This window comes from Halichoerus grypus, chromosome 12, assembly GCF_964656455.1.
Source record: "Halichoerus grypus chromosome 12, mHalGry1.hap1.1, whole genome shotgun sequence".
Classification (NCBI taxonomy): Eukaryota; Metazoa; Chordata; class Mammalia; order Carnivora; family Phocidae; genus Halichoerus; species Halichoerus grypus.
In genome coordinates, this window is record NC_135723.1 from 59,584,745 (window position 1) to 59,606,155 (window position 21,411).

A 21,411-nucleotide genomic window follows, 5' to 3' on the forward strand; every position below is an offset into this window, starting at 1 on the left:
TAAAATGGTTGGTAGTAGTGGCCAGCACATGGTAGGGCTCAATACAAACATTCCCATGATCATCATTTTCCTATTTATGGGTTGAGTAATTCCTATACATGCTTTCTAGTTTACCTCTTAACACCGCAATCTTGGCAAACTATAATAGATATCCAGGCACGATTTTTTTTAAAAAGATATAAAACAATTACACAATATGCATACCATGATGGATACTCATGACGTATTATTGGTTTTAAAAAGGTTCTTAAAAAATAAAAACGTTCTTGGAGGTGCCTGGGTGGCTCAGTTGGTTAAGTGTCTGCCTTTGACTCAGGTCATGATCTCAGGGTTCTGAGATCGAGCCCCACATCGGGCTCTCTGCTCAGCAGAGAGTCTCCTTCTCCCTCTCACTCCCCCTCTGTGTTCTCCTCCTCTCTCTCTCTCTCAAATAAATAAATAAAATCTTTTAAAAAATAAAAAATAAAAACTTTCTAAAAAGGTGATATATTTAGCACAGAATCCGTCCTTTGAAAAGAATATATATGTCCACAACTATGGCTAGAAGGACATATGCCAATTTGTGAGCCTGGTCATCTCTGAGTGATGCAATTATTCTTACTGATTTTAACTTGTTTCCTTTTGCTTATCTGTTTTTCTAATCTTTCTACTGTGAACATACATTACATATTTATATAAAAGATATGAGAGAATAGAATATTCACACAAGCCTGGGATGCGGCGCTGACACAGTGGGACTAACATAGAGTCAACAATACAATGCACCAAGCGCGTGATGACCTAAAACAGCACACAAAGGTCAGGTATGGCCAGAGGCCTCTCCTGGCAGAAAGAAAGTGGACTTGACTTTGAGCCCTAGCCCAGCTGTCTCCCCACCATGGCCCTTGTTGAGTCATTTATTGTGGCCTCCGTTTATGACTGATTGATGGAATCGGATCTGACCCACAGTAACACTGACAGGGGATGATCATCCCTCCTCCTTGCAACACTCTGGCTTGGCTTCCAGCTCGTCCCCTCCTAGCTCTCCTCCCACCTCCCTGGCATCTCCTTCTCCATCTCCTTTACTGGTTCAGTCGGTCTCTTGGCTGCTTATTGTCCCAGTACCTGGGATTCGACCCCTGACCTCTTCCCCATTCTATCTATTCTCACCTCCCAGATCTCATTCACTCCATGAATTCAGTTCCACCTATCTCCCCAACTATTCTTAAATGTCTATAGTTCTGACTAAACTCCAGACTGGAGTATCAAGAACTGCCCCCTGGAGGTAATCATTTAGAGGTGCAATGCCATAGCGTGGCCCAAACCAAGGTCATCATCTGCCTCCAGCCCTCAACCTGCTCTTCCTGGTCACCCTCATCAAGGTTAATGGTAACCAAATCCTTCTAGTGGCTCAGGTCAAAAACTCTGGAGTCATCCTTGACTTCTTGCTTTGTCTCATGCCCTAAACCCAAACCTGTTGACCCTACCTCTAAAATATACCCAGAACCCTACCACATCACACTACCTTCAAAGCTACCACCCTGGTCCAGAACCATCAGCTCTGTTCTGGGTTATTGCAACAACCCCCCCCCCTCCCCCATCAGTCTCCTGCATCGCCCTTGCCCCCTCCAGTCTATTCTGAACCCAGTAGCTGGAGTGATGCTATTAAAGTGTCCATCCACCATGTCATTCTCCTGCTTAAACTCCCAAATGATTCTCCATCTCCCATAGATTAAATGCCAGGATCCTTGCACTGGCCGACACGTGTACACCCCCACCTCATCTCCCACTCCCTTCTTCTTCACTCACTCCAGCCCCGCCGGCCTCCCTGCAGTTCTCCCTCCCTACCTTCTTATCTCCTTCAGGCCATTACTCCAATGTCTTCTCACTAAAGTGATTCCCCAACCATGCGATTCAAGTCTGGTGACAAAGCTCCCCCTGCCTCCACACACCCCCTACCCCCCTTCCCTTACTTTTCTCCATAGCAGTTCCACTGCTCAACATAACTTCCTTTATTCATAGTCTGCCTCCCCACAGCGAGGACAGAAGTGCCACAAAAGCGGGAATCTGGCTTATTGTCTTGCTCCCAACTGTATCCCAGTACATAGAACAGGGTAGGCACTGAATAAATATGTAGGCACTGAATAAATATGTGGTGAAGAAATAAGCCGGATTAAACGGTTCCTGTCCTCACTTCTGTCAGGGTTAGGTAAGGAACACGTGAACTAAGGCGTATATAAATAATTTGACACTTCGATAGCTATGTGAATGGTGTTATAATCATCACTGTTACACTGAAGACGCGCCCCAATCCTGTCAGATATGGCTGGAATTAGTCATGCTTGAACGCTGTTTCCCCACCTCTCTTTTTACTTATCTCTTTCAAGGACAGAGGGTAGTAACTGAGAATTCCCACAACACTAGGATTCTGGAAAGGATTAGGTTCAGAGATCCACTCAATGTCTAACCCTAGATAAATGATGGTCTTACTCACAAGTGGGGATTTTTGTCTTCCCTCAGAGAAGAATGACAGGATGGGAAAGAGGAGATTAAAAGACTAAGAGTGCCCAATCTCCCTCCATGGTGTCAGAAATAACTGCTGAACCTGCCCACAACACACAACTCAGGGGGAAAGCACTCTCCTTGACTTTTGCTTGGCCCTGATGATACAATCAAGTCTCACCCATGGTGGATTCCTTTTTTTTTTTTTTTAAGATTTTATTTATTTATTTGAGAGAAAGAGACAGAGATAGTGAGAGAGCACAAGTGGGGAGGAGAGGGAGAAGCAGGCCCCCAGGGTGGGCTTCTGTGTAAATTCTCAGTGGACAAAAGCTTGGGTTCAGCTCAGTGGCCTCCATCCAAAAATCAAGAGTAAACAAAATACTCTATGAACTCTAGGAGATACAGACAATAGCATGTTTCATTATAACACCCCCGGAATTACTCTTGGAGGCACCAAACAGAAATGATACAGCGTTAGAACTCTCTTCTAAGTGCAAATGTTTCACAGCCAGTAGAAAACTCAGCTTGAAGACAGATTTGCTAACCTCTACTCCATCTTGGCTAGAATGATTGTTTAAAACTCCTCTCCAAGAGCTCCCAAGAAACCATGGCCCTTTAGAGGCCAATAATAGTACCTGCTGTTTGCAAAACTAACACTTAGTTACTGCAGCTAAACTGCAAAGCATTGTGAATCCCGGTGAGAAAGGCAATTAATGTAATTGAGCTGAATGTGTGAGGGTTTTCAAGTGGGTAGAAGTGCATCCCGGAACACGTGAGCCCAGCAACGAGGCCTGCTCAGGTTAGGGAATGGGCAGAGGTGAAGTAAGACAGTCCCATCATGCTCTACTTGTGAGTTTTAGAAGAGGCTTTCCATCACCTTCCTTCCAGCCCCTTTTAGAAAGAAGCAACTTATAAAATTATATCCTATTAAAGACCCTATCATCAAAACTGACCTTTAAGACTTAACGTAATTGTAAGATTTTGCTTGTCAGCCACATACCAAGACCGACGTGTTCCTCTCCTATCATTACATTGAGGCTGCATTACCCAAGAAGGAGGACGAGGATAGTTTTAACCAAAAACAATTTAACAAGTTGCTACAGAAAAAGCTTTCCTTTCTCACTTTATGTAAATGACTAATTAGTTGAGAATACTGCGTCTAATCCTCATCAAGCTTGGCTTTCTTTTCTTCATTACAAACAAAACAAAAAACCAAATTATTTTGCATCTGGACTCTGTTCCAGGGGCAACAATGCATGCCCCAGAAGAATGAGATGTAATGGGAAACTGTTTTAAGGACACACAGGCAAGCCCATGATCCGTTCTGCTAAGAGCCAATCCAAGCACAGGTGGAGGATTTCAGCAGGCATTAAGAATAATCTTCATGTGGGGGCACCTGGGTGGCTCAGTCGGTTGAGTGTCTGCCTTCGGCTCAGGTCATGATCTCGGGGTCCTGGGATCAAGTCCCGCTTTGGGCTCCCTGCTCAGTGGGGGGTCTGCTTGTCCCTCTCCCCTCTGCCCCCCGACTCGTGCTTGTGCGCTCTCTCTCTCTCAAATAAGTAAATAAAATCTTAAAAAAAAAAAGAATAATCTCCATGTGGATGGTGTCTTAGAGTCTACTTCAGTGTATGAAATACTTTATTTATGATAGTGAAACTAGAGAAAATGAATGAATCCATATCAGATCACAGGATTACAAACACAGAAATCCTCTAATATTGCTGACATGACATGTTTTTCTTCCAAACAGCAATGATTTTTTTTTTTTTTCACTTGCTTTTGACTCCACATTGGATTTGATCTTTTCATCACACACAAGCCAGGAAATCTGGGCTTCATGTTCCGCCAGCCACTCCCGCCATCAGCCTCTCCCGGACACGTGCACCTGGCTAGGTATGCATCGGCGCCCCCATGGCAGCGTGTCATCATTTCAATAAATAGAACCCAAATGTTAGGAGACGACACCAGTTTCCAGGGAGAAACAAGATCTGACACATGTTAATACCTCATTATACATCCAGGCCTTCTGCCAAGCAGAAGGAACGGAGGATCACCTTTTAACATAAACATTACAGGCCTTTCTTGCTATGAGGATCAAGTCCAGTATATTTATTTCATTTACCACATGGTCATTTTCCCTCCACTGTAAAGGAGAGCCAGTGAATAAAAGCCATGTTAGCTCAGCATTATGCTTGAGAATTTTAAACAAACCAGTGAGGCAAATCACTTATGGTTTTCATACCAAGCATACCTCTGAGAGGCTCCATATAAATACTTCTTTCAGCTCAGAACACCATATGTGCCATTATGAAATACTGTACTCGATGTGAGCAAGAGACACAAAATTATCCCTAACCTAGGAAATATAGGTTCACATGTTTGCACTTCTGTCCTCCACAGGGGCCCAGTGGTCTAGTGGGCTAGCCCAGACTGGGACTGGAGAAACCCGAGGGTTATTGGGTTTCGGGTTTAGCAAAGTTATTTAAATTATACCCCAGTTGCTTTGTCTCAGGAAAAGGAGACTACAACGTTGTAACTGTGGCAGAAGCATCTAAACTGAAGCAGTTCCAAATGACTCAAGCTACAAACATCAAATTAATCTGTCACCTAAATCTCCCAGTCTTACAGGTGTGCTTTTTTATCTGTCCCTCAAATACCAAGCAAACCACAAACCTCCTTCCCTGGAGAGTACGCTTCCAGCTCTTACTGAGTGACGTCTCCTGAGGCATTTCTCCTCATGTGCTGAGTTCTACAGCCAGTCTCTTGAAGCGCTTCTGTATATTGTAAAAGCTGCATACACACGATGCAAACCGTCTAGTTTAACATACTATGTTGAACTATAGCCGAGCTGAGCCTCGTCACCTGCCGAGAATGCAACCAAGAATAGTGGTCGTCTTTGTGCCAGATGACCCAGAGGAAAGAAAGGGCTGTGGAGGGCAGAGAACGTTCTTGCTACCTATAGTCACGGTGCTTCTCACTCCAGAGCGATGAAATCTCAACTGGGGCTGTGGCTAGTCAGGTGTAGCATGAAGCAGCCAGGAATAAAGGGATCTAGTGCTCAATTAGCCTCTCAATCCAAAAATTACAGCGCAGCAGTCGAAGCCAGACGCCACCAGGGCAGACCAGCAGAAATAAGACAAGACACACACAAGATTAAGCAAAACACAGGCAGCCCAAGGAGGCGAAGAGCGGGCATGACTGACCTCGGGGGTTACAACACCATCAGAGTACAATGCCACTCTATGGCGGGTCAAAGGAAAGAACATAAAGTCACCATTATAGCATTGGACACACATACTAAGTTTACTGTCAAAGGATGCACACAAAGCTCCACTTTCCAGATCCGAAAATAGAACTAAAACAATTTCATAGGGATGATTTATTAAACGAACAGTGGCCTGCAAATTAAAACAGAGAGACGTAAGACTAAAGGCTTATATACCCCAGCACACCTCACTTCACTGAGCTAGAAGAACACGTGCTCTGTAGGGGATAAACAATGCCCTTCCCAGCTGTAGAGATTCACTCGGGTGGGATGCAAGGACTCCTTTCTTCGGGACAAAGGCTTTTGCAGAAGGCAGAGGGATAGCTAACCCGAAACTACACCTTAATTCTGCAACTGGTTCTCCATACCACCTTTACTGTGCCCGTTTACTAATTCGGCAAATATTTACTTGGCACTTACTTGGTGCCAGGTCCTGTGCTCTCCGCGTTGCTTTTCTCCTAGTGCAACACAGTCGTACCCAGGCCCGAGTCATTTCTTGGTTGGATTAACTTTCCAACCTCTCTTCATGTTTACCTTTCCAGCAATGCCAAATACATTCCGTTTCCAAGGTCACCAGCATCCTACTTTCAAAGTAGGAGCCTCCCCCATGATGCTCCTTTTTATTACATTTTGGTGACAGGAGAGCCCACACCCTTGGTTCCCGAGCTCATCTCTCATCGTTCCAAGATCATTAAACCAGCTCATGTTCTTTGTCTTCCCTCCTTCCTGCCAGTTCTCTCTGTTCCTCTAACATTCACATACGCAGCAGCTCACTGGTCTCTTCATCCCATGAGGTGCCTTGATCGGGAATGGCTTATCCCTTTCCTTATTCAGGCAAATCCTGACATCCTACCTTTCCTACATGATTCATCTGATAAGCACCCATCTAAGCACCCTCTCTATGTATATCAATCTCTCTCCTGTCTACAATAATACTAGTAAATAAACACTTTATAAAGCACTTCCGACGATGCCATCTCAATCAATCCTCAACAACGCTGTGAAATAGATATTACTTAACTCACTTTACATACGAGGAAACCAAGGTGCGTACAAATTAACCAACTTGTCCTAGAGAATATAGCAAGCGAGTGGCTGAACTGGGACCCAAACCCTGTCAATCAGCTACCAAATCAGAACCTTGTCCATTCATGATTCTGTCTCTGCCAAACCCTGCTTAGGAATCAGCCATGAGAAACATAGGATGGAGAGTGCTTACCTTGCCTCATCTGTTGATGGCCAAACTGGGCCAAACAATGAAGAAAGAATGGGCCAACTCAAAAGAGAAGAAAGAATGGGCCAACTCAAAAGAGACAGGACTTTGAGGCCTGGAATCTTAAAAGGCCTAAGTGAATTTACAAGTAGGATCCAACAAAGTGTCATCAGGAAAGAACCTAAGATGAAGCCGCAAAGGTTAAATCACAAAGTATACTAGATAGTTTTTAAGGAACACTTCCACATCACACATATTAATTAGTAAAAAGGCAAACATCCATTTGGCTCCTGAAGAGCTAGAATTTAAAAAGCATTATCAAGAGGAAAACACAATCTATAATTAGAAAGCTTAAGAGAAAATTAAGAGAGCAAGGGTTCCAGCACTCTCAAAGAAGGTAGAGTTCTGTTAACAAGTTGAGAAAGGGATGTACTTCTTGTCCCAATGTCCTGAAAGATCAGTATTTGATGGTGTGCCCACATGGCCAGCCACAGAGTTGCCAAACAGCTACCTGAGATCATGCTCTCACCCATGAGCCTTGCCTGGCAGCCTTTCAGTTCCAGCCCAGATTTCTCTGTCTTCCCTTTATTCTTGTGAAGAGTGCAGTAGGAAACACACCTGGTAATATGTTTTGGCTTTTTTTTTTTTTAAGTTGAGTAGGGAGAATGCTTGAGATCTACTTGATGAGATGTACAACCACCATGATTTTGCCTACAGCTTCCCAAAGGCTCTCGTGCAACAGAGAACTACACCTGGTTGAAGAAAGTAGGGAATTGATTGTCTCCATGGGCTTCACGTTTGGTAACAATCCACGTAACAAAGTATTCATAGAAAAAGGAATATTCTTGGACTTTTCTATTTAGGTAAGTAATGCTAATTCAATGAAATTCAAAAATCTCTTTCAAATCTACTATAAGCCTGCCTGCACCCTTGCAAACCTAAGTATAGGTAAAGAAGTAACACACAGAAAATACTTATTTGCTTCCATGTTTTTACTATCTGGCTACTGAATTTATTTCTCTTTAGTGTTTTGTTTTGTTTGCTAGGATTTTGTTTTATTTGTTTCTTCATTTGTTCATTCGTTCATTCAGCTTTTTATTGAAGTAGAATGTGTAGTACAGTGAGGGAGACAAACCATAAGAGACACTTAACTACAGGGAACAAACTGAGGGTTGCTGGAGGGGAGCGGGGTGGGGGGATGGGGTAACTGGGAGATGGGCACTGGGGAGGGCACGTGATGTAATGAGCACTGGGTGTTGTGTGCAGTGGATGACTCTACCTCTGAAACTAGTAATACACTCTGTGTTAATTAAATTGAATTGAAATTTTTAAAAAAAGAATGTGTAGTATAGCATCATCCTTGCATGTCATACAGGCTTTGTGATAAAATGTAAAAGTAGGCCTTTACAAAATATCATTCCTTCCTACCATATGGCAGCTATATGTCTTTGACTAAAGTCATAGTACTTCTTTGAGGAGGTTCCTCATTAGTAAAAGAGGGATCATAGAATCTTCCCTATCCATCTTAAAGTGGTTTTCTGAAAGTCAAATCAAATGATGAATCTGAAAGTGCTTTGTGCATACTTTCAGCATGGATACCTGTGGATCAGAAAACCGAAGAGCAAAAAAATGTATTGACCTTCCAGAGACTTCCTAAGGCTGTGTCTGTGCCTGTTGTGTGCATGTGTGCTATCAGCAAGGGTAGTGGTACTGGCTTGGTGCCCTCCACGTAGTATTGTCATTACCAGGCACCATTAGATCTCTGCAAGCATCCGGATTCAGGGTAGAAACAAGTTGGGTACAGCTGCCCCTGAGTTGTATGGAAATCATGGTGCGATACCAACATCTGATCTTCAATCATTCTAACTCTAGAGCTCTTTTTTTTCACTTTGCTCTTGTTCCAAAAGCTTGACTGGTGGAGAAGACACTTGAAATGCTCCAAACCTGTGATTTTGTGATCAAGGGGTATCATCACCTCCACCCAGCTGGTGGCAGAAAAGTGGCTGTCCAAGAGTTATTTAAAACAAGTACCACGAGGAAAGAACTTTCGAAAGAAACCTTACTGGCCTCCAAGTGGGCAACTGAAAAGAACCAAACGCTAGTGACAGAGAAGTCAATGATACAACAATCAAGGACAGTTTTATTAGTTTGATTCAATGAGGCAAAACTTGGACAAAAAAATTCATTATTCAAACCAGATGCTGTTTTTGTAATATTCATTTCAATAATGAACTGTTTCAATTCTCTTTTATTTTGAATATGTAATATAAAGCAGGCAAATCATTACATTAATAAAGGCACACTGGAAATTTGTAAAGTTGGTTTGAAAAAGAACTGAATGTAAGAAACCTGTTTTCCGAAGTTCATTGCCAAGAGCATTTTTGTCTTTTTTAATCGTGTGACAAAAGAAATGCAATAGTGAGTTTAAGCAAGACCAATTATGAACAGCAATGAAATTCCCCTTTAATGATAATCAGCCCCAAATCTTGATTACTGCCAGCTCGAATTATCTGGTCATAAGGCATACAAAGTACTGCGTTCATCTATCTCAAAGGAGAATGAAGGATGGGCCCCTCAAGGTGCGCAGTCAGATAAGATGGGGAAGCAGGGAGGGAAGGACGGGAGGCCAAACACACGGACCTCAAGCGCCAAACAGAAAGCAGGATGCTCATAAAAATGTTTACTAAGCACAAAAGTTACTTTTTAGAAAAAGCCTGATGATGATCCTCCTCTTAGAAAAGATTATTCATTCTCTTGTCAGAAGAATGATGAGGAACAGATCTCCCCAAGAAAAAAGTGAGCATCTGTAGCCAGGTGGATCCCAAGAGAAGGTGAGAGCAGACTGTGGGGAATGGAGCCCAGAAAGTAGACTTTGGCCTTCAGATAGAACCCCAAAGGCGGAGGGGAATCATCCTCCAGTTTGGGGCTGTTCAAAGGTCGCACAACTTGCTGGCAGTTTCCAGGTTCTCGGACGGAGTCCGACCCAGTGGACTGCTACGCTAAAAACAACGTGGCAGAACCATCCACGGCCCGCTTCCACTGCTTTATGGAGACAGAGCCGGAGACTCTCCACTGTAGACACGGAGACGATCAACACCTTCATTTCACAAACAAGGAGACTCACGACCAAGGAGACAGAGTGAACTCTTGTGGCACTGACTAATGGCAAAGTTAGGACTCCTTACCCACCGGCTCCCTCCCTGAGGTGATGGTGAGGCTCCGAAGAGCAGCTAGTAAGGACCGCCACTGTGGGGCGATCACCACATTCGGGCACAACTATGGACAGACACCCTCCTCTTCTGCCTTGGGCGTGCTCGTGTGCTGATTCAACACCGGACAGTTGCAAAAGAAAATCTCTATTCATATTGGAGTTACAAATCCTACTTACCAAAACTCACTTTGTGCCAGACACCATGGCAGGCACCAGCATTCATTTGCCTCTTGTAATGCTCACAACCCAGGAGGTTTTGATAACCTCATTCTCCCGAAAGTGCAGCTAAAAGAGGTGACGTCACCTGCTTATGCTCACGCTCGTAGGTAAGCGGCAATCCTGGGTTCAGACATGTTTTTCTAGCCCCTTGAAGACACTGTGCTTTCTCCTACCCTACCAGCCCTCAAAGTTTTGCCAAAGAAAGAACTCCTCATTCAACGGACGTATGAGAGCTGCACAGGAAGCTCTGCCGAGTATAAGAAATAAACAGATTCCGGACAATGGTAAGGAGGTTTCTACAATCTGGGGGTAAACCTGAGCCTTTCAGTTACTCGATGAAGGAGAGAAGTTTCTTGCAAAATTCTACTTTTTCCTTCTAAAAACTCTTTGCTTCACAGATCCTGAATATTCCATTTATCACTCTTTTCTCTTTCAAGCAAAAGCTCAAGTCCCCACAAGCAGAAGAGAAGGACGATGGAAATCTGAACAGGCAGCAACGACTTCGCATAGAGATGGTCACCGAAGTAAAGAGCCCGCCGACAAGACCGTGGAGAAAACGTCATTACCCGGGCTCGCAGCCTTCTTGTGGCTGGCCAGGCTCCGCTGGCACCTTCACCTCCTGGCCACCTGCCACCTTTACCTTCTGGAAACACGGGCACACGGCCAGGCCAGAGATTTCTGCTCTCTGACTGAACACAAACACCTCTCAGCTTTCCAGTCTGAACACAGCCCTGAAAACTGGGACTCACTGTGGGTTTGGGGCTACCGACGTCTCCGCAGTTTGTAATCTTCTGCCTGTTTAATTAAAACTAGAACACTCCAAAGAGGCCTATTCTTAACTAAAAGAAGACCCACGGGGTTTGAACCTGCCTTTGTTAATCTACAGACCAGACAAACAGAAGCACCAGCCAGGCAAACGGGGCATGGTGTGCTCTCAACAAAACACAACCAGCCTCATTTTCCTAGTGACTTTTTGAAGTTTATTTCCTGTCAGTTTCAGGTTCTGGGAATTCAAAGATGATGAGTTCTGACCCTGAGGAGCTCACAGTCTGGTGAGGGAGACAATACCTTGAAAAAATTAATGGCAGTATTAGGTGATAAGTGGGAGAACACAAAGAGACACCAGGTGCTAGAAGGACACAGGACAGAGGAACTAGGGAGATTTCATCAAAGAAGGGGCCACAGGAACTAGCTTTACAAAATGAGTAGGGAGTTCTCAAGGCAATGAAATGGAGGTTCAGAAACATTGCAAGCAGAAGGGACAGTGCATTCAAAGACTCACATTTATGAAGGAGCCTGCAGTCTAAGCAGTGAAGAGAAGCAGTGTTTGTATGTGAAGGGAGGTGGGGAGCTGGTAAAAGAAGCATCTCAGAGACTATGACAAAGGGTCTCTATAGGCATCTCAGAGTCAATGAAGGTTTTAAAGCATGTTCAGTTGGTTTTTTGTTTTTCTTTTTTTAAGAAAGTAGTTCTAGCAGACATGCCAAGGGTAGACAGGAATCTACATCAGTGCCGTGCAAAAAAAAAAAAGAAAGAAAATGTGAGCCACAGAGCCAAGCCAGATATATAATTTTAAATTTTTTAGTAGCCACATCTAAAGTAAGAAAAAACAAGTGAAGTTAATTTAATAATATATTTTAACCCCCAAATCCAAACTACTATCATTCAACATATAGTCAATATTTTTTAAAATTATTAACAAGATAGTTCACATTCTTTTTTTCTAGTCCTACGTCTTCTAGATCTGGCATACTTAACAGCACATCCAAAATTGGGTAAGCCACATTTCAAGTGCTCGGAAGCCAGATGTGGCCCATGGTTACCATACTGGACAGACAGCTCTAGACAAACCAAATGCAAGACCCACTTGGGAGACCGTAGCCAAGAGCCCAAACAAGGGATGATAAAGCTCTGAACAGGTATTTCCAGCCCCTGAACATTTGCTAAACTGCCACTGAAATGCCATTTTACAAATATGTAACTTGTTGTTCTGTTTTAAAGATTTTATTTATTTAATAGAGAGCGCTCGCTTGCGAGCGGGGCAGGGGGTTGGTGGGGGGAGAGAAGCAGACTCTCCGCTAAGCAGGGAGCCCGTCTCAGGACACCAGGAACATGACCTGAACCGAAGGCAGACACTTAACTGACTGAGCCACCCAGGCACCCCATATTTTGTTTTGTTTTTAAAGATTTATTTATTTGAGCGGGGGGTGGGGCAGCGGGAGAGGGAGAGAGAGAATCCTCAAGCTCACGCCCACTGAGCACAGAGCCACAGTCGGGGCTCAATCTCAAGGCCCCCAGGACCCCAAGATTATGAACTAAGAGTTGGCCCCTCAACCAACTAGGCCACCCATGCACCCCACTTTTTATTTTGAATAGGCAATAATTTATATGGTTCACAAATAAAAATACAACAGGGTACCTAACAAACAGTACTGCCCCTACCCTTTTTCTATCTACTCCATCCCCCACCCACCCATTAAAGACAACCATTTCTTTTTTTTTTTTTTAAGATTTTTAAAAATTTATTTATTTGACAGAGAGATAGCACAAGTAGGCAGAGCGGCAGGCAGAGGGAAAGGGAGAAGCAGGCTCTCTGCTGAGCAGGGAGCCCAATGCGGGGCTCGATCCTAGGAGCCTGGGATCATGACCTGAGCCGAAGGCAGCCGCTTAACCGACTGAGCCACCCAGGCGCCCCAAAGACAACCATTTCTACTGAGTTTCTTTTTTTTATCCTTTCAATGTTTCTTCATACAAATACAAGCAGATATGAATGTAGACCCCGATTTTATTCCTTTTCTACACCAAAGGTGGCATACTACATACTCTGTTCTGTACTTTGCTTTTTTCATTTAATCACATATCTTGAAGATCTTTCCATATTACTGCATAAAGAGTTTCCATATTTTCTTTAAATGCTACACAATATTCAATTGTATGAATGGATCACAGTTTATTTCACCAGCCTTCTACTAATGGATATTTGAATTGTTTCCAATCTCTTCTATTACAAACAATGGTCTAATGGAAACCTATCTACGTCACTTTGTATGTATTCAGATGTACCTGCAGGGAAAAATTACCAGAGCCAAATTGCTGGGTCAAAGGGTAATTGCATTTGTAATCCTGATAGATACTGCCAAACTGGCCTTCAAAAGGGCTGTGCTATTTTGTAATCTCGCAAGAGGTACAATGACAATTTTTCCACATCTGGTCAACAATATATAATTATCACACTTAAGAATTTTTGCCAATCTGATGAAGTGAAAAGTACTACTCCAACACAGTTTAAATCTGCATTTCTCTTATTATGTTGGAGACTGAAAATCTTTTCTTTGGTATAAAGATAACCTGTATTTCATGTTCTGTGAACATGTCCTTTGCCCATTTTTCTATTGATCTACCAGTCATTTTCTTATTCATTTGTAGGAGCTCTTTATATAGAGATTAACCCCTTGCCCACTATAAATATTTTTTTCCCTGTCATTTGTCTTTTGAATTTACTTATTGTGTTTTTTACCAGGTAAACTTTTTATCCAAATTAATCAATCTTTTTCTTTTACAGTTTTTGAATTTTAAGTCATACTAAAAAGGCCTTCCTCAAAGTTATAAAGGAAGTTACCCATGTTTTTTCTAGTCCTTTTATGATTTTATTTATTTTTTAAGATTTATTTATTTGAGAGAGAGAGTGAGAGAGCATGTCCACCAGCTCGGTGGGGAGGGAGAATCTCAAGCAGACTCCCGGCTGAGTGCAGAGCCCAACACGGGGCTCGATCTCGTGATCCTGAGATGACGACCTGAGCTGAAATCAAAAGTCGGACACTTAACCGACTGAACCATCAAGGCACCCCTCTAATCCTTTTGATTTTAAGCAGATATGAATATATACCCATCTTTTGAAATACTTGTTAGAAATATCATTTTTCACTTTTTCCAACTGAGGTAGACCAGACATTTTATGAACTGCCTTCCTGATTTCTTCCTCCTTTGTCATCATTCTTTTGAATATCACAGTAAACATCACATAAAATGAACTAAATCAAGGTAGAATTTATTTGAATGGTATGAGATATAAAACCAACCTCATCTTTCTCCAGATACCTACCCACTTGGCCCAATACCATATACTAAATATTTCATCATTATCCCACTGGAAACATAATTTTTAAATACTTTTCTATTTGTGTAGACAGCAACCTGGATTTTTAATAAACTTATGGTTCTAATTCTTTAGTCTAGACACCACAGAGGTAAATACAATTTATGCTATTCAGTTTATTTATGGAAACTGCCAAGTTTCATGAAACTGCATTCACCCAGCACTGTCCTTCCTCCCACATCATCAGTATCTTTTCAACAGACGCTTGACTTGAAGGGATATACAGATGGAAACTGTCATTGAGAAATTTACAGTTTGGAAGTTGCTAAATTATATTTCACAATGATATGTTTAAAAGGCAAGCAATATACCAAAATTAAAGTTTGGCAAAACTCTGTGCCTCTTGATATCAGGGTTGTGAGTTCAAGCCCCATGTTGGGTGTGAAGCTTATTAGTAAGTAAGTAAATATAATACAACATCAGATTTTTTGGGGTGCCTGGCTGGCTCAGTTGGTAGTGCATGTGACTCTTGATCTCAGCATTTTAAGTTTGCCCCCCACGTTGCGTGTAGAGGCAACTTAAAAAAACCTTTAAAAAGAAAAAGTTTGGCAAAACTCTCATCAATAACAGAATTCTGGTTTATCCAAGTTCATTTTATATGCTCACAAATGTGACATTCAAAAGATTTATGAAAAAAAAAGAAAGGAGAAAAAAAGCCCAGAAAAGCAGTTCAGAAACTATCTGGTCCACTTCAGCTGGGAAAGAGAAAAGTGATTTTTTTTTTTTTTTTTTTTGCATTTTCATAAAGGTAAATAGAAATAGGGGCGCTTGGGTGGCTCAGTCAGTTAAACGTCTGCCTTTGGCTCAAGTCATGATCCCGGGGTCCTGGGTTGGAGCTCCCTCTCCCTCTGCTTGCTGCTTCCCCTGCTTGTGCTCTCTCTGTCAAATGAGTAAATAAAATCTTTAAAAAAAACAGAAATATGGAACGCTTCACAAAGTTGCATATCATCCTTGTACGGGGCCATGTAATCCTCTCTGTAATGTTCCAATTTCAGTATATGTGCTGCTGAAACAAACATGAGAAATAATATTCTTTAACAAGGAGTTAACATTCCCAATTATTTCTATTCAAAAGTTTCCAGTAAACTGGAATTTTTAAGGTAAAAATGAGAAAGATATAGTATTTTACGGTAAATGCTCTTCTACTCCAATATTAATTCCTATCATGTATATCAGCATCCTTCACGTTTTATCCAATCAATGCATACTGCACATATTTCCCTGCCACTTGAGGTTGTAAAATTAGTTATCATAGTTCAGTTTCTAAGAGATTTACACACACACACACACACACACACACACACAGAGTTATAAGCAGCATATCCTTCAAAAATTGCAAGGGGATCAGTTCCTACATAGGGGATGCTCATGTAGTAGACATGAATTATAAAATCTTACATAGGGGATAATAGTACCAGAAAAAATAATGACAGCAACAAAATGATCCTACACTGGGGATGTGGGGCAGGAGGATCCTATGGAGTAAAAGCTCCCCCAGACAGGAATGAAGCATAGCTTCTGAGACCTCTGTGATGTTTCTTTTCTTTTTCTTTTTTTTTTTAAGATTTATTTATTTGAGAGAGAAAGAGAGTGAGCAGATGTGTGTGGGGGGTTTAGGGAGAGAGGGAAAGAGAATCTCAAGCAGACTCTGCGCTGAGCACAGAGCCTGATGCGGTGCTCGATCCCACAACCTTGAGACCACGACCTGAGCCAAAACCAAGAGTGGGGCGCTTAACTTCCTGTGCCACCCCAGCGCCCCGACCTCTGTGATGCTTCTAAAAGAAACAGAGCTGAAGTGGAAGCCAAGAGCCCGGTGAACACAGAGGCTGTACTCATGCTACTTCTGGGTAGCCTCCCTGCCTCCCGACATCCCCCCTCCCCTCAAGCTGCTGCTTCCTATGTCAGCCTGCAGACTCAGTAGAAAGACTCACAAACCTGATTTCTGGCCCTGAGATGATGCTCTTGAATTTCAACCTTTTTTTAATTTGCAAATGCCTAATGAAGGCAATTCACCCCCGGATCATACCTAAGTACCTAAAACTAACCATGAATGCCTACTGCCCCTCCCCTCCAACAAAACTCTATCTTTTCCCATCTGTATCAATAATATTATTATTTTCCAATTTATTTGGACTCCTTCACACCCCCTTACAAACCTTAGGCATCTTCTGACTCTGTCCACACCCTTCGACAGCCACCCACCAAGTCCTTCTCTGGGATATCCCCCATACCACCCTTCCCATTTGTTTCCAACTTCAGACTGTCCTCATGACCAGGACCCTGTGCCTACTTTATACACTCTTCACGGATTTCCTTCTTTCCTCACTCCCCCATTTACAAACGATTCTACAAACAATTGCCATGTACCTTTCCCAAGTGGTACCAAAACCTCCAGTGTTCCCCATTATTTCAGTGACAGCCTGAAACCATGTCACTGATCATTTCATTCACTTGACAAATATTTATTGAGTCCCCCTTTTGGCCAGGCATGATTCTAGGCATTTGGGATATATCACTGAACAGACAAAACTCCTATTTAATCTTATCTTAACCTATTTTTTCCAGCCCGTCACCTTACTAGTCTCCTAGATAATTATAAACATTATCTATAAATAAATCTACACCAGAAGTTATATTTTGATATAATTACATTTTCAATGATACCTTAAAAAACCCTACTACCTACGGGATCCAGTAGTGAGCAAGACAGATGCTTTTTCCCTATGTCCCACTCACTCCCTCTCACCTTTCTGCTCTGAAAGCTTTCTCCTTTCCCTGCCCTCTAACCCCTGCCCACCCCGAAACACTCAGTCCAAACCCTCCAACTTAGCTAAAGACTTTCTTGGGCAACAACGCCCACAGCAGGGACCATCAGTCTTTCTTTATCTTGAACAGTGCTTCTGGGGGTGTGTGTGGGTGTGTTTTCTTTTCACGGGTTTCATGAAACTCCCTAATTAGAACAGAGGTCTCTGAAGACCAGATACTTGTTTTCTCCTTTGCACTTCCTGGTAGGATTCCATAATCACAGAACACTACTGCCAAAGGAAATGTCTGACACCAGTTCATCAAACCAATTTTGCTTCCTGAAAAAGTTGAGGCTTAGGGAGGTTAAGTCATAGTATCAAGTGCTTAAAAAAAAAGTGAATCAATATTAATTGCAGACTGGCAGGCCTCCTTTTCTTTGTCCCTAGGGACGGAGGAAGATGGCTGAACGGCTTCTTGCATGCAGTTCTTTCCTCCTGGTATCCACGCACATGCTCCCAAGCTGTCTGACAATTTGCTGAGAGCTACTGCCCAGCGGAGGCCTAACTCACTTCACCCTAGTGGATCTGCCTAGTTCTATATGTTTGCCCTCTTTCCAACTGTCTACTGCCTGCCCGTAGCTGGAGATCTCAGTGACGCTAAACAAGGAGACCCTAAGCTCCTAGGTTTTCCAGACTCTAGACTGCTCTCCCTCTCTGCCCCCATGAAATCCAGGGCTTCCTTTAGCTTGCCATATCAATGCTTGACCGTCTGCCCTGGCCAGGGAGCTGCCCTGCTGGGAACCAGAGAGCTCTCTGAGGGAGAGAGCTGGTAACAGCAGGAGCACACAGGTAGAGGTTAATGGAGCCTTAGTTAAAAGTTATCTACAAGTGCAAAATCAGCATAGTCCTGTGAGAAGTACAATTTGGAACGGTCTAGTGGAGTCCAGATGTCATCTACAAAGCAATGAGATGTAGCATGATGTAGGAACGCCAGGATTTTTAGCGTGAGCCCCATTCCTATCCCCTACTGCAGCCATGTCATTCCCTCCACACTATTCATACGGAATTCAAAGAGGCACGTGTGATCCTTTCCTCCCATTCCTCCTACCTACTGAAATGGCAATGGTTTTCAGTAATGTTTCCTGAATCTCCTACAAATGAAAGGCCAGTTTGCCCTTTGCTTGAGCTGAAAAAAGTCAAATTTAACAGAAGCAGTCATATACATGTGGTCAATGTAGATAAGAATGGCTCCTGTCTGTTTCTTCGGGGGGGCCCCAGAAGGACGGATAGTACTTAATTGGCCACAGATTATGAAGCCCACAGTCATCAAATTAGACTGGAGGTAATTGCCCTTCACGTGTTGTTTTAGACAGCTGTTCCATTATTCACAAGTAAATCTGTGCCCTCAACTTATAATAATCCCTCGATGTCATGGTCTTCTGGTACAGCTGAATTCCATAACCTTGGAAGCCACCAACAGTTCTCTCTCAAATTATCTCTGGACCTGGAAGGATAGTTTGGTGGGAAGAAAATCCTGGTTTTCAAGATCAAAGAATATTCCTTACATTTATGAGAACCTTTGAAATATAGAAACTTCCCACCTAACAGCAGCTAGCAAGTAGCCTTGTTTGTTTCTAAGTAAATGAACTGTTAAAAGCAGAAAAAGAAAAATATTCTTAAGCTCCAAAATCTTCTTCTACCTGATTTTAGCTTCTTTGGGGGAAGGAAACACAGATTCATGCCTGAACCCAGGCCACATGACATCACTCTGTCAGAGAGAGGGCTGCCAGAGTTGTCTCTCCTGCACCCCCTCCCCTCTCTCCGGGTTCAGCTTTTCCTCCCACTCCTCCCCTGCAGACAGGACATCTTCCAATCACTTTGGACTGCCCACCATGTCTGGAACACGCTCTGCAGCTCAGCTTCTGTGATTATCTGAACTTCGCTGACCCAAATTGGGCCACCATGACCCAGGTCAGCCTAACAATAACTGCTGACCCAGACCATGGGCTGGAACTCTTTCTGGTCCCCCCTGCCTCAAGCTGGGACTGATTCAGGAAACTAGGGTGATGCTAGGCCAGCGATCGCTCTTTAAGGGATCCTCCCAGGTCTCGCAGAGGAGGAGGAGACAGATGGGGGCCTGACATGTCAGTGCAGCCAGCCTTCTATTAGCCAGCCACAGACCTGAGCAGATGAAACACCAGTGAATCACTGCCTCTAAGGTTATGTCAACCCTGGTGCACCACCCACCAACACCACCCGCTCAGTAACACAGCATTCATTCGTTCATTTGTTCATTCCTTCATTCGCTATTTAATGAGTCCCTGCATAGATGTAGGCAGATACATCTCAAAATTGCAAAACCAGTAAACTCCTAGTTAGCCTGAACCCACTGAAGTACAAACTTCCATCAACTGGAATGATGGGGTTCCTTCATATAAGTGACACTGCCATACTAAACAAACTGATATTACTGATATTCTGTGTCTAAACATACCTCTCCTTCTCTACCAGAAGAACTCGGGTTTATTTATACAGAAAGATACAGAAGTCCCTTTCCTAGGAAGCCTTTCCCAACTCCTCCAGTCTTCTTAGAAGACTTCCCAGCTACATCTCCCACCACAACCTTCCATAACTCTCTCCTCTAGCTATACTGCCCTTTTCTCACTTTCTGCCTTCCATGTTAAGTCCCTTTCTGCCTCAGGGCCTTTGCATATGCCGGCTGTGGTGTTGAAATGTTCCTGCCCATATTCCAACTCATGACTGACCCCAGCCCCACAGCTTCTACTGCTCCCCTCCCTTTATCAAAGTAAGCTTCCCCAGCCTTCAGATCTCAGTTGAATCAGGAAAGCCATCACTGAGCCCCACCATTATTCACCCTCATAGTCTCACAGGACTTTCCTTCCCTATGTTTGTCAGAGCTGTACTGTTGAACGGTGATACTATTTGATTAAAGTCTATATCCTCACTAGACTATAAGCTCCATAAGAACAGGGACCAGGACTCTTTTCATTTATCACTGTAAACACAGGGACTAGCCCAGGGGCACATAGTAGGCAGAGTATTAACTGAATGAATGAGAGACCTTCTCTACAGTGCTTGGGTCACTGAATTCCAATTGCTTGTTTGTGTACTGGCCCCAAAACCTGGCCCCTGCCAGCCATCCAGAACCAAATACTTTTCTACAATGTCCTTTTTAAATGGACATTTAGCCCTATCATCGACACCTTGTATATCCACATTTAGCAACAACGGAGGGTTAAAATAAGATCTTAAGATCCTAAGGTTGAAGATCCTCATGTATACTAAGGTCATGAAGACTGGCCTTAGAATATATCTAAAAAAGGGGAGCCTGGTTGGCTTAGTTGGTACAGCATGTGACTCTTGAACTCAGGGTTGTGAGTTCAAGCCCCATGCTGAGTGTAGAGCTTACATTAAAAAAAAAAAAAAAAAAAAAAAGAGTATATCCAAAAAGGTTGAAATAAGAATCAAAAATAAAAGGGCGGAGGCACTGAGTACTACTGAGTGTTTCTGGTCAACTCTGACCTAACCAGAAAAGTCATAACCAAAGAACCTCACTTCCTGACTCCTTTTCAGTTGATGTCTCAGCTGTTTTCACCACTGAGTAGGACCCAAACTGAAGGACTAGAGACAGCAATGTGCCACGTGCAGCTTCTGGGTTAGTGGTTGTTATGGGCTGAATTGTGCCCCATTCCCCCACAAATTCATATGTTGAAGTCCTAACTCCCAGAACCTCAGAATGTGACTACATTTGGGGACAGGGCCTTTAAAGAGGTGGTTATGTTAAATGAGGCCCTTAGAGTGGGCTGTAATCCAACCACGACCTGATCCCAAAAGAGGAGATTGGGACACAGACACACATAGAAGGAAGAGCAGGCAGCCACCTGCATGCCCAGGAGAGAGGCCTCGAGGAAACCCACCCTGCCCACACCTTGATCTGGTACATCTAGCCTCCGGGACTGTGAGAAAATGCATTTCTATTCTTTAAGCCAACCAGTCTGGTATTTTGTTATAGCAGCCCTAGCTAACCAATACAGTGCCCCAGCAGTTCTTGAGAGAACGGGAAGGAATGTTTTTGCCAAGTACCCACAAGTGTCCGCTTCC

At 43.2% G+C, this 21,411-nt stretch overlaps 1 protein-coding gene and 1 non-coding gene across 2 annotated transcripts in view; both read right to left on the reverse strand.

Annotated features, from left to right (window-relative positions):
- Window positions 1-21,411, reverse strand: part of JAZF1 (JAZF zinc finger 1) — a 324,728-nt gene that overhangs the window by 248,994 nt on the left and 54,323 nt on the right. The gene's annotated exons all lie outside the window — the stretch shown is intronic.
- LOC118524376 (U6 spliceosomal RNA) lies at window positions 15,460-15,562 on the reverse strand. The gene has a single exon (XR_004911594.1). It is a non-coding gene; the product is annotated as a U6 spliceosomal RNA (small nuclear RNA).